We start from the raw sequence: 21,054 nt of genomic DNA, 5'->3' as shown, positions 1-21,054 counted from the left end.
CAAATCTCCAACTACTATCTACTTGAATAGGTAAATATTGAAATCTCAAAACCTGCTTGCAGTAACCTAGCATATACTGCCCCATGGACAAAAAAAATTCAGGTTTGTCCATCCACTGCATTGCATGTGCAATCCTAAGCATGCATTTCCAAGAACCAGTGCTAAAAATGGCATCTGCAGTGACGCAATGATTTTCGTGAGCACCAGATTCTAATACTTAGGGTTAGGAGTCTTCTTAAATGAGTATGAGAAATAGTGCATCACTAATAATAATATTGGTGTTCTAAACTGTCTGGAAACATTTATTTTTAATGCATTTTACTAAATACTAATATCCCCCAAGGATATAACCTGTACACATTTATATATATATATTGTTTGTTTTTGTTACAGTGAATACTTTTTTGCACAAAATGTGCAGTGCACCAAAACAGTTATGAACAAAACAGATTATTAAAGCAAAATGTAACTTTAAAGTTTTAATGTTTTTATTTAGCACTCCAGATATATTTGCCTAAAATAAATAGATGAGTCAGCATTACAGCTCAGCTACCCAACACAGGCTGTAGTGCGTCTGTGTGCGTTAAAACAATCACACGGCGAGAGTTAGCCTAAAGGCCTAATCCGTTTTCTTTGAAAATAATTAATAACCCTACAAAAGAAAAGAGCAGAAAGTTGTGTGTGGAAATGATCAACCGTGAAGTCGCACATACACACACACGCAAAACACTCTGTCAGCACACATGCAGCGTTTTCAATTCCGACTTCGGCCTGTAATGATTATTAGTGCAGGCTAGTGTGACCAAACAGCCGAAGTAATGTAATTACACCCATGTCACCGAGCTTCAGTCAGGAAAGAGAAAAACGACAGCAAGAGAGAGAGAGAGAGAGAGAGAGAAATGGGAAGGTGATATGAGTCCTTTGCCAGCGAGTAGAAGTCCTGTACAAACAACCAAAAAATATCTTTACACAGACAGACAGGCACAATCTCTTGGTGTCAGTCTGTACCCACACGCACTCCTCAAAGCCCTTTTCTAATGACAGAAAGGGCGCTGTTGAAGGTGAACTGCCCTGGGTGGGATCCTCTGTAGGACAGGAGCAAGGACCCGGCCTCAGCACTGTGGCCAGCCTGGTGGAGGTCACGGGCAGCATTCTCCACATCCCATTCCACCGGAGCCAGCATGTGAGAGACCAGTGAGGAATACAGAGCTGTGTCCTCACACCTGATCAACATCCCGGCATTCAACAGAAGAGACAGGAGCTCAGGGTCAAACACATCCTCAGTCACCTACAGAGAGAGAGAGAGAGAGAGAGAGAGAGAGAGAGAGAGAAGCCATGAGAGGGAGGCAAAAGAAAGAAAAATCCATTTCAATAAACACTCCAGTGCGACAAACAATCTGTGCGTGAGCAAACCTCAGACTTCACACACAATATATTACATTTTCCATCTTATATAAACAAGTAATTGTTATAGCTATACTTTCTTAATATGGACACAAAACAACAAATATTCTTTAACTTTACTATGATTGTTTTGAAATTTTCTGTCCTTACAAACATGCCTCTGTGTATGTATTTATATATATATATATATATATATATATATATATATATATATATATATATATATATATATATATATAAATAAATAAATAAATAAATAAATAAATAAATAAATATATATATATATATATATATATATATATATATATATATATATATATATATATATATATATATATATATATTATAATGCTGGAAAATGTATACACGGGTGTAAATATGGACACAAAAACCTTTTTTTAACTTTACTATGATTTTTTTTTTTTTTAGCTCTTCTTTCTTCTTTTAATCACATGAAAGTCATGAGTTAACTCTTGATTAGTCGCAACTTAATCACACATTTTATTTTTATTCCAAATGTGTTTATTACTCTAATCAACATGGGAATGGACAAAAATGGATGTTTTATGAAAATGTAAGCTTATTATTACTGAAACCATACTGAACATAGAGCATGAAGACTAGACATGTTACAAAAGGTCATAGATGACTTTCAGATAACTTGTTAAATGTCTATTAAAAGCAAGGCAAGGCAAGTTTATTTATATAGCACATTTAGTACACAATAGTAATTCAAAGTGCTTTACATAAAATTGACTTATTTAAAATGAATTTAAAACAGTTAGAAATAGAAAATGATTTTACATTAAAAAAAAACAGTGAAATTACAGTGCAATCGATTCCAACTTAGACACATGGAATAAAAACATAGAAATACCAGGTTCCCATTACTTCTCTTTTTTTTTGCACTGAGCAATTTACTTAAACCTACATTTTTTGCAGGACAGGACAGCTCACTTCTTCTGAATATGCAAAATATTTATTATTAGGCCAAATTTGTTTCTCTCTGTGCCTACAAACTGTATTTTGATTCTCATTAAAATTCTCAATAAAACCATTTTCATTGATATATTTGACTGTTTCTGTTGTCAGACAATGGAATGAATATGAAGTAGTGACTGAAACGTGATTTCATAACCAGCTCACCCTTCCGATATATATACAGTATACACAAAGCAAGAGGAGACCCTGTTACTATCATACTGTCCATTACCCATTTTAAAGTCAAACTACATTCCATTAAGGGGAAAATATTGAAAAGTCAACCCTTTAACCATAATTGTTTGTTAATTAAAAACCTGAATATTTGTTGAAATTTAAGCAGTTCATTATTTTTGCAGTAAAACAGAGCTAAATCTTGGGGTTTGCACTGTAAAACAGATATTATGAAAGCATCATTAGATAAAAAATTATTTTGCTATGGGTTTGATGTTTGCCGCTTTGCTTTATCTGAGGAGTCTACAGCGATCTATCACGCCACAACAGCTCCAAAATAGTATTTATTACTTTAATTTCCTAATAAAATGGACAGAATTAGAAATCTGTCTGAAATTCTCAAAGCACCAAGCTTAGTACTATATGTATTGCTCATTCATCAACTGAAAACAGCATCGAATGGGATTGAAGAAATGATATTGGTTAATCAAAATGAGAATCTATTAAAATCAAAAAACTTTCTTTTGTTTTACCCAGCCCTAGAATAATTAGTTGTTTTTAGTGGCCTCCGCTGTCACTGCGGTGTGTGTGTTGAATGTGAAAAGTGACGCAATGTCTCTGTTCATCAGTTCTCTTCATAAATAAATAAACGCATAATCCTATGCTCGTACTCGTAGAAAAAAACAAACAATAATAAAAACAAAAAGAAAAGCAATTCAATGTGTTATTATAATTAAAAAAATTTAATTAAAATCACAGGTAATAATAGATTATGACAGAATTTATATGACCCTGTCGTAAATATTGATGGACAATGTTTTTATATATATATATATATATATATAGAATGTACATATCTGAAATTATATTTTAATTACTTAAAAACTGTAAAATGATCTTATCAAACCAATAAACCTGCCAGAAAAGTCTCTATTACACTAATAAACAGACTAAATCTTGCCGCCTCCAGCTCTGAATAGAGCTCATAGACTCACGCCTGCTTTTCCCCTGGGTACACTATATTCTGTTTATCGGTGTTATCTGGTGGCCATGTTGCACTTGCATGTCTGGAGGAGGTCACATGTGATATAAATGAGCTCAGAGAGAAATGTCCCACCCTTCTGTGACCTCCGGCCTGCTCAGAGAGACCAGGAGCACCTCTCTCGTCTTTTAAGCATAAATTATTCAACTGCCAGAACACAGAGGAGCGGTACTGTAGGAGTCAGCACGCTGGAAAATCAATTACGTGCTAAATTTGATTAAAGGCAAGTCCATGCCAAGAGATATGATGCCCTTTAACTGTGTGTGTGTGCATCCTCATATTAAATGTGACGTGACATTAATAGTGGATATAATACTCAAATGCAGTTTATATACACTGTACTGACCTCACACAAAGGTTTCTAATGCCTATGGAATGAGTACAGATTTACAGTGATCTTAAAGACATACACACTAAACGTGCGGTCACATCAGTGAAGCTTCATGGACAAAAAGGTACATTTTCTATTGTCAATAATGTAGCAATACACACAGATCAAGCAGTTTCTATTGCTCAGCACCAGGAATCCACATGATTAACTGGAACCCGTTGCAAAATCTGGGTGGGGAAATCTTTCCACATTCCTGATATTGTGGAGTCTTTTTGAAATGACTGGATTTCACAATGATAAATAATGGTGTATGTACCCACTACATTTCGATAGCATGTGAAAATATTGGATATTTTTTTATTTCTTCTTCTATATACACATTTATGTCTACAAATGAAAGGGAAAGTAAGGAGAGTAAGGAGAAAGAGAGATGGTTGGTAATCAAAGCTCTCTGAGGAATACAGACACTACAGTTAGACATATTATCAATGGTCATGGTCACATTTATCCATTCACACTCACTTATCATTTGCATGTGATTCTGAGAAAAAACTGATTATTAACTCTTAAAAAAACCAAGCAGACTACACCAGGTCTTTAAAAACAGTTTTTAACCATTCAGCGTGATGGATAATTCAAAGCAGCATAATCTTTCTTCCTGTCATAATTCTCTACAACTGTCGCCATATCAATCCAGTGTTGTAGTTGACAACATTTAATTCAAGTCCAAGTGAAGAGCAAGATTCATATTTCAGACTCATATTTTCATGGTCATAGGTAGGCCTGGGTATTTAGTTTGATTCTTTTTTTCGGCACCACCCGAATTGCCTTGATGCTATCGAATACTGAAAAATGTTGTCTTGTTCGATACCACATTTCAACAAGGTGATAATCTTAGTGAGCCAATAAGCAGGCAGTGTGCTTGCTGTGCTTAAATCAAATGTTGGTGATTAGCTATGGTAAAGCATCAAGAAAAAAACATTAGTTTACGCCAGTTACACCCAGAGAAGTGCCTCACACATGAGGCTTTAGCGCGTAAGCGTCCAATCACCCATACACTAATGGGTTTCATTAAGAAAACGATCCTCGCCCATACTGGTGTTTACACTGCATTTCAGAAAAGATCTCCATCTGCACTTACATGACCGAAAACATATTATTTGACCATTCATGCCCTCCATAAGTATTGGAACAGAAAAACAAAAAAACAAATTGTTCTATTTGCTGTGGAGTCAAGAAATCTGTAAATTATAAAAAAAAATGAATATGAGACATAAATACAGAATGTCACATTTTATTATTGGGGGATGCAACACAAATATGTTTTACCAGCTATCTGATGTGAGCGTAAGTATTGGAACAGTTGCCTCACAGGTCTTTTTAAGTGTTCAGCTGTGTCCTGTTGCATCAATTCTTTAGATATTAAAAGCAGCAAATGTGTCTTATCAGTTATATCTAAAGCTTCTGCATTCTAAGTCTTGCATTTGATGATGAGACACACAAACCAGGATGAAGCAAGCAATTTGGATGCTTAAAAAAAAAAGGAAGCCAATTAGAACTAGGAAAAACAAAGGGCATGGACGATGACCTGATCGACTGAAAAAAACAACAGTAGTTGATGACAGACAAATCATAAAAGCTGTGAAAATGAACCCTAAAATACATGTCTGTAAAATCACCAACAACCTCCAGAAAGCTGGGGTGATGCTCTGTCAATCTACAGTTCACAGGAGAATATGACACAGAATTACAGAAGCTACACCTCTGATCAGCACCAAAAATAGAAAGGCATGATTCTTCACAAATGTGAGCCAGTAGAGTTCGGGAACTGAGTTGATGGACCGATGAGACAAAGATTTTACTTTTATTAGACCTTTATCTAAGTGATTGGAAAGCAAAAGTTTGGAGAATAAAGGCAACTCCAAATGATCCTAAGCATACAACCTCATCTGTAAAGCTTGGTGGAGGTGGTGTCATGGCATGGGCATGCATGGGTGTCTCTAGAACAGGACCTATTCATTTTAATAATGACTTAATGTATGATGACAGTAGCAGAATGAATTTGGAAGGGTACAAAATCATCTTGGCTAACAATATTCAAGAAAATGTCACCAAAATCATTAGCAAGCACTTCATATTGGATCAGGACAATGACACAAAACACCCTGCCAGTTCAGTCGACGACTTTATGAGGGCAAAGAAATGTAAAGTCTAAGATTGTCCAAATCAATCTCCAGATTTAAATCTGATTTAACATTAATTTCACCAGCTGAAGAGGAGACTAAAGACAGAAACTCCCCAAAACAAGCAACAGTTGGAACTGGCTGCATTAAAGACTGGGGAAAAATATTTCAAAGCATAAGACCAAGAGTCTGGTGATGTCTAAGGGTGGTCCATCAGTAAATCAATGAAAAATGAATAGAAATGATAATTCTGTCTGAGCTATGTGTTTTAAAAGAAAATAGCACTAGTGTAAACATAGCCTAAAAGATGAAAACTATTTGCACTGATTTATTGTGATGGTTACATTTGGTTCGTTTGTGCAGTGGTTCGGGAGAGAGCTCTTTTTTGAGATATTGTGCAGTGTAATTAAAATGTATTTTATAAAATTGTTTTGAAATGAAGGTATTGTACTGAATGTTTGAAAGATACCCAGCCCTATCCGTGGTCTCGTCCGGTCTCAGTCTCGACTCAGACTCAAATGAGCTGGTCTTGACTACAGTAATGTACCACTCTGCAGCCTTCTTCTTCTCTCATTTGTTGATGAGTTTCAATTTGTGAGAATAACTGATTATTTATTATTGCTTAGCTAGATATTCTAGCAGTAGAAAGATGTGTAACTCTATAAAACCATTAAAAATGCATAGTCTTCTGTTAAAGCAAAAACATGTTTTTATAGAGTCTGAAACAAAAACCGCTTTGAAGGCCATACTTCAGCTATTATTAGTGTTCATTTTATTAGCAGAATTAAATGAGTTTGAAATTAGCAGCATCTGGAGTTACACGGGCACAGTTGATGTTAACAGTTTTGGACACATACAGAATCAGCCACACAAAATATCCACACTGGAGTCACCACCAAAAACAAGCCACATTTCACAAGTTGAGACTGCATTGAGAAGAACCTTACCTTACATTCATTTACATCTTAAAACATCTAAAACTATTAATTTTTCTGGTGACTCATTATTTTTTCTTCTTGTTTATGTGATGGTGAATTTCTCCTCCCCTGCTCAAAGCCTTGTACTAGTTTTGCACTCTTTTTTCTTTTTTCCAGCCAAGACGTCTGTGGAGAGCCGTTAGAAACAGCACAGATGGACCTTAAAGGTCGAAGAACAGCAAGTGCAATGAGAGAGAGCAAGAGAGAGTGAAAAACATGGTGAAAGAGTGTGTTAGAGAAATTGAGAGAAGAGGACGGAAGGAGGGAGGGAGGAAAATAAGAAGATGAAGGGAAAAGGGAAGAGCATGGAGAGAGTCAGAGCTAAAATGTCGAGCGCTGAACTGTGAAGAAAGATCGGCCAGCTGTAGAAACCACTTCATAAAGAGGGAGAGAAACAACGAGAAAGCGAAAAACAGCATGGAGGAAGAGAGAGAGCTGGCTGGCACAAGGCATTTAATGTTTCAAATGCATGCCGAAGATAAAACGTTGTGGCTTGTGAAAAATCATTTGAAGCAATGAAGATGTGAATATGAGAGAGCAGTAATGTGCTGTTCTACTCATCACCTCCTTCCAACAGACAGACAAAAGCAATCCCTCGTTTTCCTTGATTGGACTTCCATTTCTGATCATTTAAAGGAGAAAAAAGAGAGAGAAAGAAGAGATGCAAATAGCACTTACTTATAAAGTAGGCATATACTGTATATTCAGTCACACCTGAATATAAGTCGCACTGGGTACATTTGAAAAAGTAGGAGATGAAAAATACATATTCTCAGTCACATTTTATTATTAGCTACATGTTATAATATAAGGAATAAATGTTAAATACATTTATATTAACGTATAAAATAAATTATAGTGGTATTCACAACAAACCTAAATGAATTTAAAGTGAAACTCAATTACCAGCATGTAGGAAATGCGCTATACAAATAGTTCATGTGCCATAGTTTGTCTAACAAGAACAAACTCTGTCAAAGTTAACTGTGAAGAGAGAAAAAAAAAAACTACAAAAGAAGACCCATTTCCCTCAGAGACCAGTTTTTACCTTAATATAAAAAAATTGAAAAACATAAAAAAAGCATTTTTTTTTACCACATTTATTTTACCACTTGCGATGTCAAGTTAGAAATGCTATTATACTTTGATAAATTAATAAATTGCAACATGTTTGAGATTATTTAAAAAACGGCAACTTATTTCACCTATAGGCTACTTATTAAGGGCATTATTTTCCATCAATCAATCCATCGCTATATATCTGTATATAGATGTATAAGATAAAGAAAGAGCTGAGGTAGGCACATTAGAGAGTGAGGAAAGAATATAGTTAAAAAGGTAGTAAGAAAATAAATAAATATGGAAAAAGGGATGGATAGATCGATGTATGTATTGAGAAATGGATGCATTTATGTATGGATGGCCAGCCAGGAATTCTTGGCATGGCAGTGAGTGTGGAATGTGTCAGAAACGGAGAATGAGAAAGACAGCAGATCTGTGCAATCCCTCTCCTCTGGACAGACAAGAACAGAAAATGAACAGAATGAGGAGATGGCATACAGATAGGATTTTACTATATTCAGCTACAGGTGTGTGCACACGGTCATGTTTCTCAACCCTCTTTTATGGTAATTCTTCAAATATTTGATGTTGTATTGTTAATACGTACTTGATGAGGGCTTATTGATCCAACTGGCAACTCAGGAAAAGCATTAAATGCTGAATCCTATTTCATTAAATATATTTTTATCTAATCAAATTTTACTGAAAAATTGCTGCTTTACTGGCATTTTAGCACATTATTTCTAAATGTAGCCTAATAATAAAATGCAACATGAGCCTACGAGACTCATGTTTTTTCCCAACATTTTTAAATATCTTAAAAAGTACTTTAATGTCTTTAAAGCATTATCAGGTATTTTTATATTTTTTTGTTACCTATAATTTGGCCAAAATCTAGAAAAGATGATGCTGTATTGGCTGTGACTAAGCGGGTTAAGATAGGCTACCAGATCTCTTCTTTTTTTTCTTTTAGTAGAAAACGCTGTACTTTATAATTATTAGATGATGATGATGATTATTATTATTTATTATAGGCAAAGTAAAAGTTTCAGACAAGTTCTAGACAAATCGGTTTCAGAACGATAATAATACAGAGGAATGCAGGAACAAACGTTAAAATATAGATTCTGCTCGCAGTGACCCGATTGGATTTAATTTTATTTTTTTCATTTTCAAGCCCTGGTCAAAACAATATCTTCTTTTGTGTTCTGCAGAGGTTAAACAGGTTTGGACCAACATCATTATTTTGAACATACATCACTTGAAACGAAGAGAGAGTGAGTAAATTTACCTCTGCCTCCGAAAATGCCAAAAAATGAACTTGTCAAGCCGAACAAACAATATTTGATTGAGGCTGAGAATATTGCTCGCAACGATCAGTGGTCCAAAACATCAATTGCTGCCAACAAATGAAAATAAAACGTTATGGGGAAATGTCCTTTAAAGGCCCCAGCAGAGAGGTTAATGAAGCAACTTTGATCACGCTGGAAGTCAGAAACATGAGCAGGCGAAGCCATAAATATTTCAGACCATAATCTGATAAAATCCCAGATAAAGGTAAACCCAATGATCTAGAATAAAATGCCCCATACTCTCTAGGGTGGCCTTTCCTGTGTGTGTGTGTGTGTGTGTAGGTCTTGTTTGTATGTTTGTCATTGGCACTGTATCTGTGGAAGATGAACTGATTAAAAGCATAAATGTTCACACAAACACAAACATGTTGGTTTTTCTATCATATTAGTCACTTCTATTGACCTAGTGTTTTTTTTTTCATATAGTGAGTTAATTATATTTTTTATCCTCTAACCATCTTTTCATTAAGACATTATTTAGTTGTTTATTAAGCTATTTTGTTGTGGGGACTTTTGGTAAGGGATTCGTGTGTTTTCCATCCCTGTGTGGACATTTTGCTCTCACACAAATAAAACCACACATTAACACAGCCTATTTACAAATCCACATAATGTCCACTAATATCTGCTAATGCACACATGGAATACGGAAAGAGCTCGTAAAAAAAAATATGTTTTTGACTCAGTCGCATATTGTTCAGTTTTTTGTCTTTTGTGCTGGTTGCAATGCAGCTTTAATTGGAATGACGGAGGGTGTTTGCCGTCTCATAAATGATGCATGCTTGGCTTTTCTTTTATCATTTAAATCATAAAGCTGGTTTGGATAAGGACAGAGTAGGAAGAGGAGCAGGTCCAGAACACAGCCGGGTCTCTGCAGTACCTCTTTCAGAGCAGCCCTTGTGAAAACACCAAGCAGTTTTATTATTACAGACGACAGCGGTAAGGGAGGGGGAATATATAACCACAAACTATTACCCGCATATTGGAGTTTAGCAAAAATCTAATTAGGTGTAAACCAGAGAAGGTAAAACCAAAGGAAGGTAGAAAAGAGATACACAATAACAACGACTCATTTGGCCAAGAATCTCCTACTCATGAAGAGACCATATGATTGAGATGTAAAAGGATCAACAATTTATTCTGAGTTCACCTGCAGTTTAGGGACAGTTTAATGTTAAATAGATTCAGAGGCTGCACTGCAAAAAAATCTTTTACTTTGACAGACAGCTTTGTAATCCTTTTGTCACACGCTATTTTTACCCATCAGATACTGTAATGCTTGATGTACTAATGTGACATTAATCTAACAAGAACATGCGTGGCAATTTTTTTTTAAGGTCTAACAGCATGTTGCCGCATCTCTGTCTTATTCTGCTGTCTGTAAACCAACAACGATCAATACGGCATTTATTAATCTATGATATTTCTGCAAACAGTAATACAATATATTAACATCCATGATTGCATTATAAACAAACATGAATTGAAAATTAACAACTGTTATATTATGAATTAACATTAACCTAGATTATAATGCAAACATTTTATCTTTCATTATACTCATTAACTGACTCATTAACATTTGTTAAACTGAAAAGTGCAATCAATTTATTTTCTCTTCTTTACTTCTAATATCTATTAATATATCATCACTGTTGGAAAATTGCTGAAGTAATACAACCATTCTAAAGATCAAATGTAAGATTTTTAATGTGCATGAAAGAAATCCATTATGCTACATTTATCTGATAAAAAATGTACTACAAATTATTATAAGAATTCACTTTTTTTTTTTTTTGTATATAGGTTCTGTGCTGAGTTAAAAGAATTTCCCTGAATCAATAATGACAAAAACATAGTTTTTTTTGTTTAAGTCAGGAATTATTCTAAAGTGAAGGCACAATGGACTGAGAACTAAAGATACATAAAGTGTTGAAGTGCCAACAATTTCCCAGTGAAATAGCTTCTGGGAGATTTTGCTGAATGCTGGCATGCCTGGAGATGAAAAAAAAGAAAAAAAGAATGACCCTTTTAAAAATGGCCTATACCAAAGTCATTCAGCCGAACTGTCGACTACTGTCCCTTTCTTTCATGTCCTCTTTCTTCAAATTACAGGCCTATTCAATCACATTTCCTGAACTGTGATTTCTTGGAAACACATTGGATCCAGCGAACTGTAGAGAAGAAAATTAAGACGTGATTGTCTTAATGGTGGACTCCTCACATCTCTAGGGTCAAATCTTCACGGTCCAACAGATTCTGACATCCGGTGTTCTATTCCATATGCATTCTTACATCACTTGGCTTTAAACTGTCAAACTGAAGCTTTTCTGTCAGTGAAACAGCGTCTCCTGAACAAATGTTTTACAAGATCATTTCAACAGCAAGACTGACAAGGCTGTCACGTAAACAAATAGATACACGCAGCGCATGACTAGCAAAATTAATAACAGGCCACTTAAAATTGCAGAAAAAAAATATATAATAAAAGAACACAATAACCTACATAATCACTTCATAATTTCCTCCTCTATTTTTGATTGTTGTTCTTAATTAAATAAAATGATCTCCACAAAAACAGCCTCATCACAGAGAATAATAAAAGCCATGCTTATTCAACATGATTCATATTCCGGAGCAATAAGTCCATTATAAAACACAAGCTTATTATGAGCGGAAACAATGCACATCAGATCGCACAATACAAACAGAGACGGGCCGAACGCTATGTAATTGCTCTCGGTACAGAAAGCCAATTGAATGGCACTGATGAGTCTATTCAAATATAATCGGTGGGGAAGAAGGAAGCATTGGGGCTGAGGTGTGACCGAATATGTGTGGAGAAGACAGAGCTGAAGGAGTCAAATATGAATGATACTTGATTACTTTTGTGAAGATGACGCATGCTTCTGCTCGACATCACCGGTTGGAAGTCCTCGTCAAAAACGTACATAAAGAATTAAGATGTTGTCTGGAATTAATTATTCAGCGTTGTTAATGTGCTTGAACGTCAGCAAAAGTTTAAAGCTTGCCAGAGGAGTGAATTTATGCAACACAACGATAAGAATAAAAAAAAAATCTAACATAATGACAGCTGCAACTGCTCTTCTGAGAATGCAGCAAAATGTCAGGCTTTTAGTAAGCAACAGTTTGGAAGGGGAAACGAGGACAAGGTGTGTGTACGTGTGTGTGTGTGTGTGTGTGTGGAGGCTGGAACATGGCAGAAGGGTTACTAAATAAATAAAATTCTTTAGCGTTCAGAGGGGAGTGCCCTTGTGAAGCAAACTCCCTCTACCACTAAAGATAGATTACAACATGATAAACTTACTGAGAAGAACAAGAAACACAAACCACCAATGGTATAACAATAATTGTATAATATATATATATATATATATATATATATATATATATATATATATATATATATATATATATATATATATATATATATATATACAAAAAAAATGTAAAATAAAAAACTATAAGAGGTCCACTTTAGTATTATTAATTTTTCTTAAGTAATATTTCAGATATTTACAAATGTTTAAATTATTTCTCTTGGGGTCCATTTTAATCTTAATATTTTGTTTTCTTGGGGCAGAAATAACCTGAATATTTTATTGGGGTAATATATTTTTGTCATTGAATATTAAAATAGTATGTACTAGTAATATATATCTGTCCCAGTTTCTTCACTTTAATGTATCATTTTAAGGCGATCCATACCATAAGGGTAAAAAATAATATTACAATAAAGTCAGACCTGAAACTGCACCATAAAATTGCACATTTCACTGCAAAAAAAAAAAAAAAAAAAAATTATTACTAACATCTACAGTTAGATCAAATAATCATGATCAGGCTTAATAATCTGGGACAGACCACCACAACTGAAGCCATAGACAAGCATATACGCGCACGCAAACACACACAAAAACTCAAACAAATCTTCTTGACTCACAAAAATTATTTCTTTTAAAAAAAAGTCAACAACATACCCAAATTCACCCATTTCTTTATTTCTGGCTTCATTCCTCTGCCAGGTTTGGAGATGAAAGCACATCACCTTTGCCTCGAGAGAAGGAGATTACCCTCATTTTAAGTGAGCTCTTCTCAGTTTCATGGCTTTATCTGATCTAGAGTCAGTGAGAATGTGAGCTCTAATTGATCCTTCTGAGACACAGCTTATCCAGTCAGTTCCCTAGTCAGTTTTTGGTCTATGATGAATTTTTAGGTGAACAGCATCGCGTTGAGATATGGTGGTAGCGTGTAGTGTATGATCAGGCTATGATAAGGGACCTTATTAAAAACAAACTTCAGTCAGTCGTTCTGAAAGGTAGGATGCTTTGGAAGGATATGCAAGTGCAAGTTTTGTCAGAGTTTCCCACATGTAACTCCTATCATCATTAGGTGTTTATGAATATCGTTTGGTTTTAATAACTGTCCTACTTGGTCTTACTTTGATTTCTCAATATCACCCCTTCAAAAGAAAAAAAAAATTGTTTTCAGTTCTCTTTTTTTAATGTTTTCAGATGAAGAGTGCACTACTTCCAATCTTTTACCATATTTAATTCTGCAGATTTCCTTGTAATTACTGAAAAAAAAAAAGAAGAAATGAAAGGTATGCAAATCCATTGTGTCAACACATGACCTGCTGAGACTTCCACCATTGTGCAGCTGAGCAAGGCGTTTAACCCTTGGCTTATATCAGGGAATAGCAGCAGAAGTTAGTGTAGAGTAAATTGCTTTAGATTAAAAGCATGTAGATTAATGCAAATTAATCAAATCATGTTTTCAAGGTCTATGGGAAGAGTCTACTTGTTTTTTTTTTATGTGTATGTAGCCATTCCCACGACAGCCATTGCTTATCTAGTTCTCTAGCAGAGCTGAGAGGATAAATTAAGTGATGGCGCTGTGAGGGCTTGGCTTTTATCTGACCTGCAGTCAGTGAGAGATAGAGGTTACGGTCAGAGGTAAGCTTGCTCTGATAGCACATATCTGATTCCCAGTCACTTCTGGTGTCAACAGTCAGTTTAGTTTAATTGAATCCACATTACTAGTGACAGTGGTTGCTAGTTGACAAGAATACACTCTTGACCGTTATATTTGTCCAGAAATAGGTTGTGAATGATATCTCTTTTTCTCATTATTGCTGTTAGCACAAATGACAGGAATACTTCAATTATTTACCCTTGATACGTAATGTGTTCATTTTCAACTGAGAGCTCAAAATATCAATTTTTTTGTGCTAACATGTGATGTATACCTAGTGCAGCTTTAGATTTCCAGGTAAAGCACATCACTGTCTTACTGAAGTATTTCTGATAATTCATTGTGAACCCACTATTTCCTAAGAATGTGTAGATTATTATAGACTGATGTTGTTCTGATTACTTTGTTTAATAATAAAGAATGTATTGAAGCACACAGACTATATAGTCATTGTGAAATTGCTGTTTATTTTGCTGCACTGGCAGTTATTGGGTTAATACGGGAGAGACGAGTGAGTTAGTTTGACTGCTGTGCCTGTGATAAAGCTGTTCTGCATTTTAATTCAAAGTTAAGACAGTGTCTTTTGTCTGTCATTCTTCAAACTTTACAGTAGACCTATTTTGGTTTACAAACTGTATTGTTTTATCAGTTAGTCAAGTTAGCACTATATTATTGTTTTACATAAAGGTGCTTTGTAAATGGTAGTGCTGGCTAACTAGCTCAAAGACTCCACTCTGTGCCAATCACAACAGGCTTGACCAGCTGACCAATCAGAGCAGAGTAGGCTTATAGAAGGGAGGGGTTTGCTCCGAACTTGCTTGGAACGAATCATTTTGGAATCAATTGGCAAATTCTAAAATATAATGTATATTCTGAGAAAATTTAAATGTTTTCTGACCTTAGATGTATTTAAACCTACTGTAGGAGACTCCAACACAATATTAGGACACTTTAAAATACCATATGACCTGCTCTTTAATGCCAGGCATGCTACTAGTAATGTTTAGCAACATTTGCTCACACATCAACAGAAAACATCATAGACTAAAAGGCTGACATTGGAATTTAAGAATCACTCACTATTGGTTCTTCAAAATGAAGATTGGTTGAAATTCAAAAATATTGTCAACAATGCCATGATTAAAACATTGTTCCTGTACCTCGGTTGTTGAAGTGTTGAACTATGAATGCCAAAGTCATGGATTATATTCCCAGAAAACAAAAAGAAATAATTCATAATGAAAAAAAAAAAAAAAAAAAAACATTGTCATGGCACATCAGATTTAGCCTGTGGGAGAAAACGCAGTCAAAATGAAACTTACCTCAGTGATGCTTTTGATCTGATCATGGGTCAGTTTGCATAGATGCTCATCCTTGCTCTCTGTCATCAACTTCAGAGCAGACAGCCTAATCCCAGCATTCAACAGCAGATAGCAAATGTACCCAGTGCACTAGAATAAATGGAAGTGAAGTGTGAATGTCACACTATAATCAACATGCAGAGCTGCATTCACAGTAACAAGTTACAGGAAAAGCACAGAGATCTATTACAAAGGTAGAAGAGTTGTTAGCATCTTCACAGATTCTTTTTTTGTACTCTAAACATGCTGTCAGTGCCATTAGTGTGTAGTGATGATGACACATACACTCTTACCTGTGTGTTAAGTTTATGTTTGGTCAGGTACAGTGAGCGGCACATGGTCAGAACCTCATCCCCGATGTTGAATTGATAAAGACTTGAGGAGTAGGCAAGCAGGACGGATGTAAGACCCACCCAGGGGTACTGCTCCATCTCCAACCTGTGTAGAGAGAAGACCAACACTCAAAACAGAGCTAAAGATGTAATGACAAATAAGAATCATGGAAGTTCACAAGAAACCGTCAAACTTTTAATAGGAGAGCTCTGTATAATGAAAAAGAAATCCAATCATAATTATCATGGCATATTAGGCGCGTGCAGCTATAAAACAGTGCATATGCTTATCTCCTGACTTTTACGAGAGATGAGAGAAGCTTTCTAACAAACTCCACTGCCGACTGAGATAAACACACATAATCACAATCAAATGTAATACACAGAATGTTTTACTGTAGATAATAACATAATCCACAGTTACAGAGATGACGAGAAACCTGGAAAACTTAATTACATTCATTACAGCACTTAAAGGATACATAGATTGGCTATGAAAATTTAAACCTTAAAGGAAAGGTTCATTAAAAAAATACAAACGCAACCTCATGTTTTTTAAACCCATATGCTGCCATTTTAAAAATCTTCACTTAGATCTTCTCTGCTGTATAAAACAACAGTTTTAACTATAAAAGAACCATAAAAGGTGCCATAAAATGGTCTATATAACTAATGCACTGTGTTCCAAGTCTTCTAAAGACATAAAATGAAATTTAAGTTGATCTGCTACAGCTCTGAAATCACAGGTACTCGAGCATGTTTGGCATTGTGGTGTTCAGTTACAAGAAATGCAAAAAAGAATTATGTTTGATATTAGTGACATCCAATCTATGCCATTAGCATATTTGGCTTAGTTGACTTAAATCACATAAAGCTATCATATGACTTCAGATGATTATAGCGTACGAGACATTTAGACCACTTGTATGCTTTTCCCCCCTTCACTTTCTGGAATTTAACTGTTCACTGTAAGAGTTCACAAAATTCTCAAACTGTATTTCATTTTCTTGTTTTTTTTTTTTTTTTACTGTCTACAGTGACTACATTATTATATGTTAAGGGTACCACCAGAACTTCTATTTTAACTCATGTTTGGAGAATAATTATAGGAATAGTTCACCCAAAAAATACAATTCTTTTATCATTTAATCACTCTTGATTTTAAACTATATAGCTTTCATTCTTTGTGCAACAACAAAGATGTTTAAAGAATGTTGGTAACCAAACAGTTCTAGTGACCATTGACATCCACTGTATGAACAACAACAACAACAACAAAACAATTTCTTTTATCTTTTATGCTCCACGGAAGATAGAAAGTCATACAGATTTGAAATGACAAAAAGGTGAGCAGTCTTAGGGAAAGATACTTTTAAAAGTAATGCATTACAATATTGCACTACTTTTGGAAAAAAAAAAGGTCAGCATCAAATTGGTTATAAAAATGGATTGGATTAAATACATTTAACATATTTAAAGTTACATTTAACGTGTTTTATTATTGCAGCTTTGAGTCATATTCTCAGTTGCTTTTAACTGTTTTTACTAATTTTGAGGAAATTTTGTGTGTGTGTGAGTGAGATGAATTAATGCATGTTCACATTTATTCATCTTACTCCCGATTTCTCTCAACAAGGGGACAGGAGATCTTTCAGTCAATAAATGGGAAAAAAAGTAACTGCCATTACTTATTAAAAAAAAAAAAAACTCAGATATTGTCTATTAAATTAAAAAGTGATGTGTTCCTTTACTAATTGCTTGAAAAAAAGTAATGTGATTACATAACTCACGTTACTTGTAATGCTTTGCCCCGAACAAGGCGAGTAAAGGACAACAGAACTGTTCCTTTAAGGCTCTACAAGCAAAAGGTTCTGCTGAATGAAACCTATGGAGCTCTAATGGGGAAAACATTAGATATACTTTAAAAGGATCATGCTGTGGCCGGTGTCATGCATCCTCTAAGAAAAGAATGCCACCCAGAACTCTGTGGTGTGTCGATTTAAATTGATTTCCATTCGGATGGCCTTTTCTGGGACTTACTAAAGCAAGACAGAATGAGGAGCGACAAGACAGGTGTTCAGGAGACAGCAAATGTGCCATCTGAATCTTAAGCGATGATACACACACCCGGCGCACTGTGTGATCACAAAAGCCGCACATGGTCACATTTGAACTTCAGTGAATAAATGAATGTATAGTCAAGCTCTCCTTTATCCTCTCTACATTTGCTCCTTATCGCACTCACCTTTTGTTTAAATGCCAAAGCGCATAATGACAAACTCACACAAACTCACACGGACACATTAACACACGCACACACAGACGCCGTTCTTCTCTAAGAATGTTAATTCAAAACTCTTCATGAAAACAAAAAACCTCAAGCTATTTGAAAATGTGGCACAATGCATAATCAGCCGGCTTATAGTCTCTGTTTCTGTCTATTGATCCAAACAGAGAACAGCTCTCCAATCATCAGCACTCATTCTGGCAACCTCGGCTTTAACCTCAAAAACTCATTCAGCTATATAATACACAACAATTTACCTCATCAAACCTACAATCACACTTAATGGTCTAATAGCACTCCAAGTCAAAGACATCTAATGAGAAAACATCTTGATATATTTTTTAGGGCCGGGACATTAACGCGTTAATTGAGATTAATTAATTACACAAAAAATAACGCGTTAACTAAGATTAATTAATTACAGGAAAAAAAATTCCCGCATTTTTAATAACTTATTTTTGCACCGCGGAACTTTTCTCACTGGATTTGTTTCGGCGGACCGATTATACTAAAGCACCGACTAGCGTTCGCTCCGCATATCACTGCAGCCTGCAGCGCATCGAGCCTCAAGTATCACCTCAACGCAAAACATATAGCAGCTAGCGTGGACTTTACACTTTATGTTGAACTATATATTATTTTGTTGGTGCAACAGTTTATGTTGAACTCTTTATTGTTTTGGCCAAGGTTATTGAGAGTTGGACTTAGTATGTTATGGCCTCTGAAGCAACAGAGAGATGTTTTCTAATAGTCAGTGTTTCCAATGTTCTGAATGTAATTGACAGTATTGTGTATTACTTAAAAAACTCTTTACAGAAGGTTCCAGCACCTATAAGCTTCCTGAATTTCTGAAATTTACTATTTCTAAATTGTTTCTAAATATGCTATTGCTACACTTCATGGCAAAAATTGCACTGGTCTGCTAGACTTGGTTGAACAAAAATAAACAATATTTTGTTGCTTAAGCTTATGTATTCAGTCATTATTCAATGGTATACTATAAATCCATGTGAAAAAAAATTACTTCTCACTGTTTTCAGGTCAAATATTTATATGCGATTAAAATGTGATTAATTTCGATTAATTAATTACAAAGCCTCTAATTAATTAGATTAATTTTTTTAATAACTTATTTTTGCACCGCGGAACTTTTCTCACTGGATTTGTTTCGGCGGACCGATTATACTAAAGCACCGACTAGCGTTCGCTCCGCATATCACTGCAGCCTGCAGCACATCGAGCCTCAAGTATCACCCAAGGGGCAAGGAACTCGACCGGAAGTTGAAGTCGGGTGGGGGCTGCCATCTTTTAGCAGAACTTCACTTGCGTTAGCATTCCCATTGACTCCCATTCATTTTGGCGTCACTTTGACAGCGAATAACTTTACATCTGAGGCGTTTAAAGACTCTGTTTGTCCATTATTTATTTCTAAAGATACACGACAATGTATAAAGGGCTCCATTACCTTCTATGTTACATTATGGCCCCGTATAAACAGTTTTTGTAAAAAATAGGCTAACGATTGCGTCATAACCACTCGGCTCTCTGTCGCATTACCGTACAGACAGGAGGAGAAGCTCGCAGGCAATTAACTTAATATGGCGTAGTGGCGTTACATTTTAAAATACTATACAAAATAATTAATCAGAATACTTACTCCTGCTCACTCACGACAGAGAACTCCCTGCTCAAGCTCGCCGTCTCTGCAAGATTAACGATGGCAGTTTGCACGCACAGCTACTAGAAGATTTACATCTGGCAGACAGGTTGCTGACGTCGTCAAGCTTCGTTTGAGTCTGCGCGTCAGAAACGGAAGTGCTAAAAAACGCTAAAACTGGGCTTCATTTGTCTCAATTGAGTTCCAATGGGGTCGCTGTGTCCATTTCTTTTACTGTCTATGGTATCACCTCAACACAAAACATATAGCAGCTAGCGTGGACTTTACACTTTATGTTGAACTATATATTATTTTGTTGGTGCAACAGTTTATGTTGAACTCTTTATTGTTTTGGCCAAGGTTATTGAGAGTTGGACTTAGTATGTTATGGCCTCTGAAGCAACAGAGAGATGTTTTCTAATAGTCAGTGTTTCCAATGTTCTGAATGTAATTGACAGTATTGTGTATTACTTAAAAAACTCTTTACAGAAGGTTCCAGCACCTATAAGCTTCCTGAATTTCTGAAATTTACTATTTCTAAATTGTTTCTAAATATGCTATTGCTACACTTCATGGCAAAAATTGCACTGGTCTGCTAGACTTGGTTGAACAAAAATAAACAATATTTTGTTGCTTAAGCTTATGTATTCAGTCATTATTCAATGGTATACTATAAATCCATGCGAAAAAAAATTACTTCTCACTGTTTTCAGGTCAAATATTTATATGCGATTAAAATGTGATTAATTTCGATTAATTAATTACAAAGCCTCTAATTAATTAGATTAATTTTTTTAATCGAGTCCCGGCCCTAATATTTTTATCTTATATATGCAGAGAACAACAAAGATATTGATAGATATTGTTTGGGAAAAAATACTTGTGGCATGACTGCATGTGTACTGGTCTCTTTAAA

At 35.2% G+C, this 21,054-nt stretch overlaps 1 pseudogene; it reads right to left on the bottom strand.

Annotated features, from left to right (window-relative positions):
* Positions 1 to 466: 466 nt before the first annotated feature.
* Positions 467 to 21,054, bottom strand: part of LOC127983515 (NBAS subunit of NRZ tethering complex-like) — a 153,968-nt pseudogene continuing 133,380 nt past the window's right edge.

This window comes from Carassius gibelio, chromosome B20, assembly GCF_023724105.1.
Source record: "Carassius gibelio isolate Cgi1373 ecotype wild population from Czech Republic chromosome B20, carGib1.2-hapl.c, whole genome shotgun sequence".
NCBI lineage: Eukaryota > Metazoa > Chordata > Actinopteri > Cypriniformes > Cyprinidae > Carassius > Carassius gibelio.
Note: the sequence above shows the minus strand (reverse complement) of the source record. Positions and strands in the feature narration are given on the sequence as shown.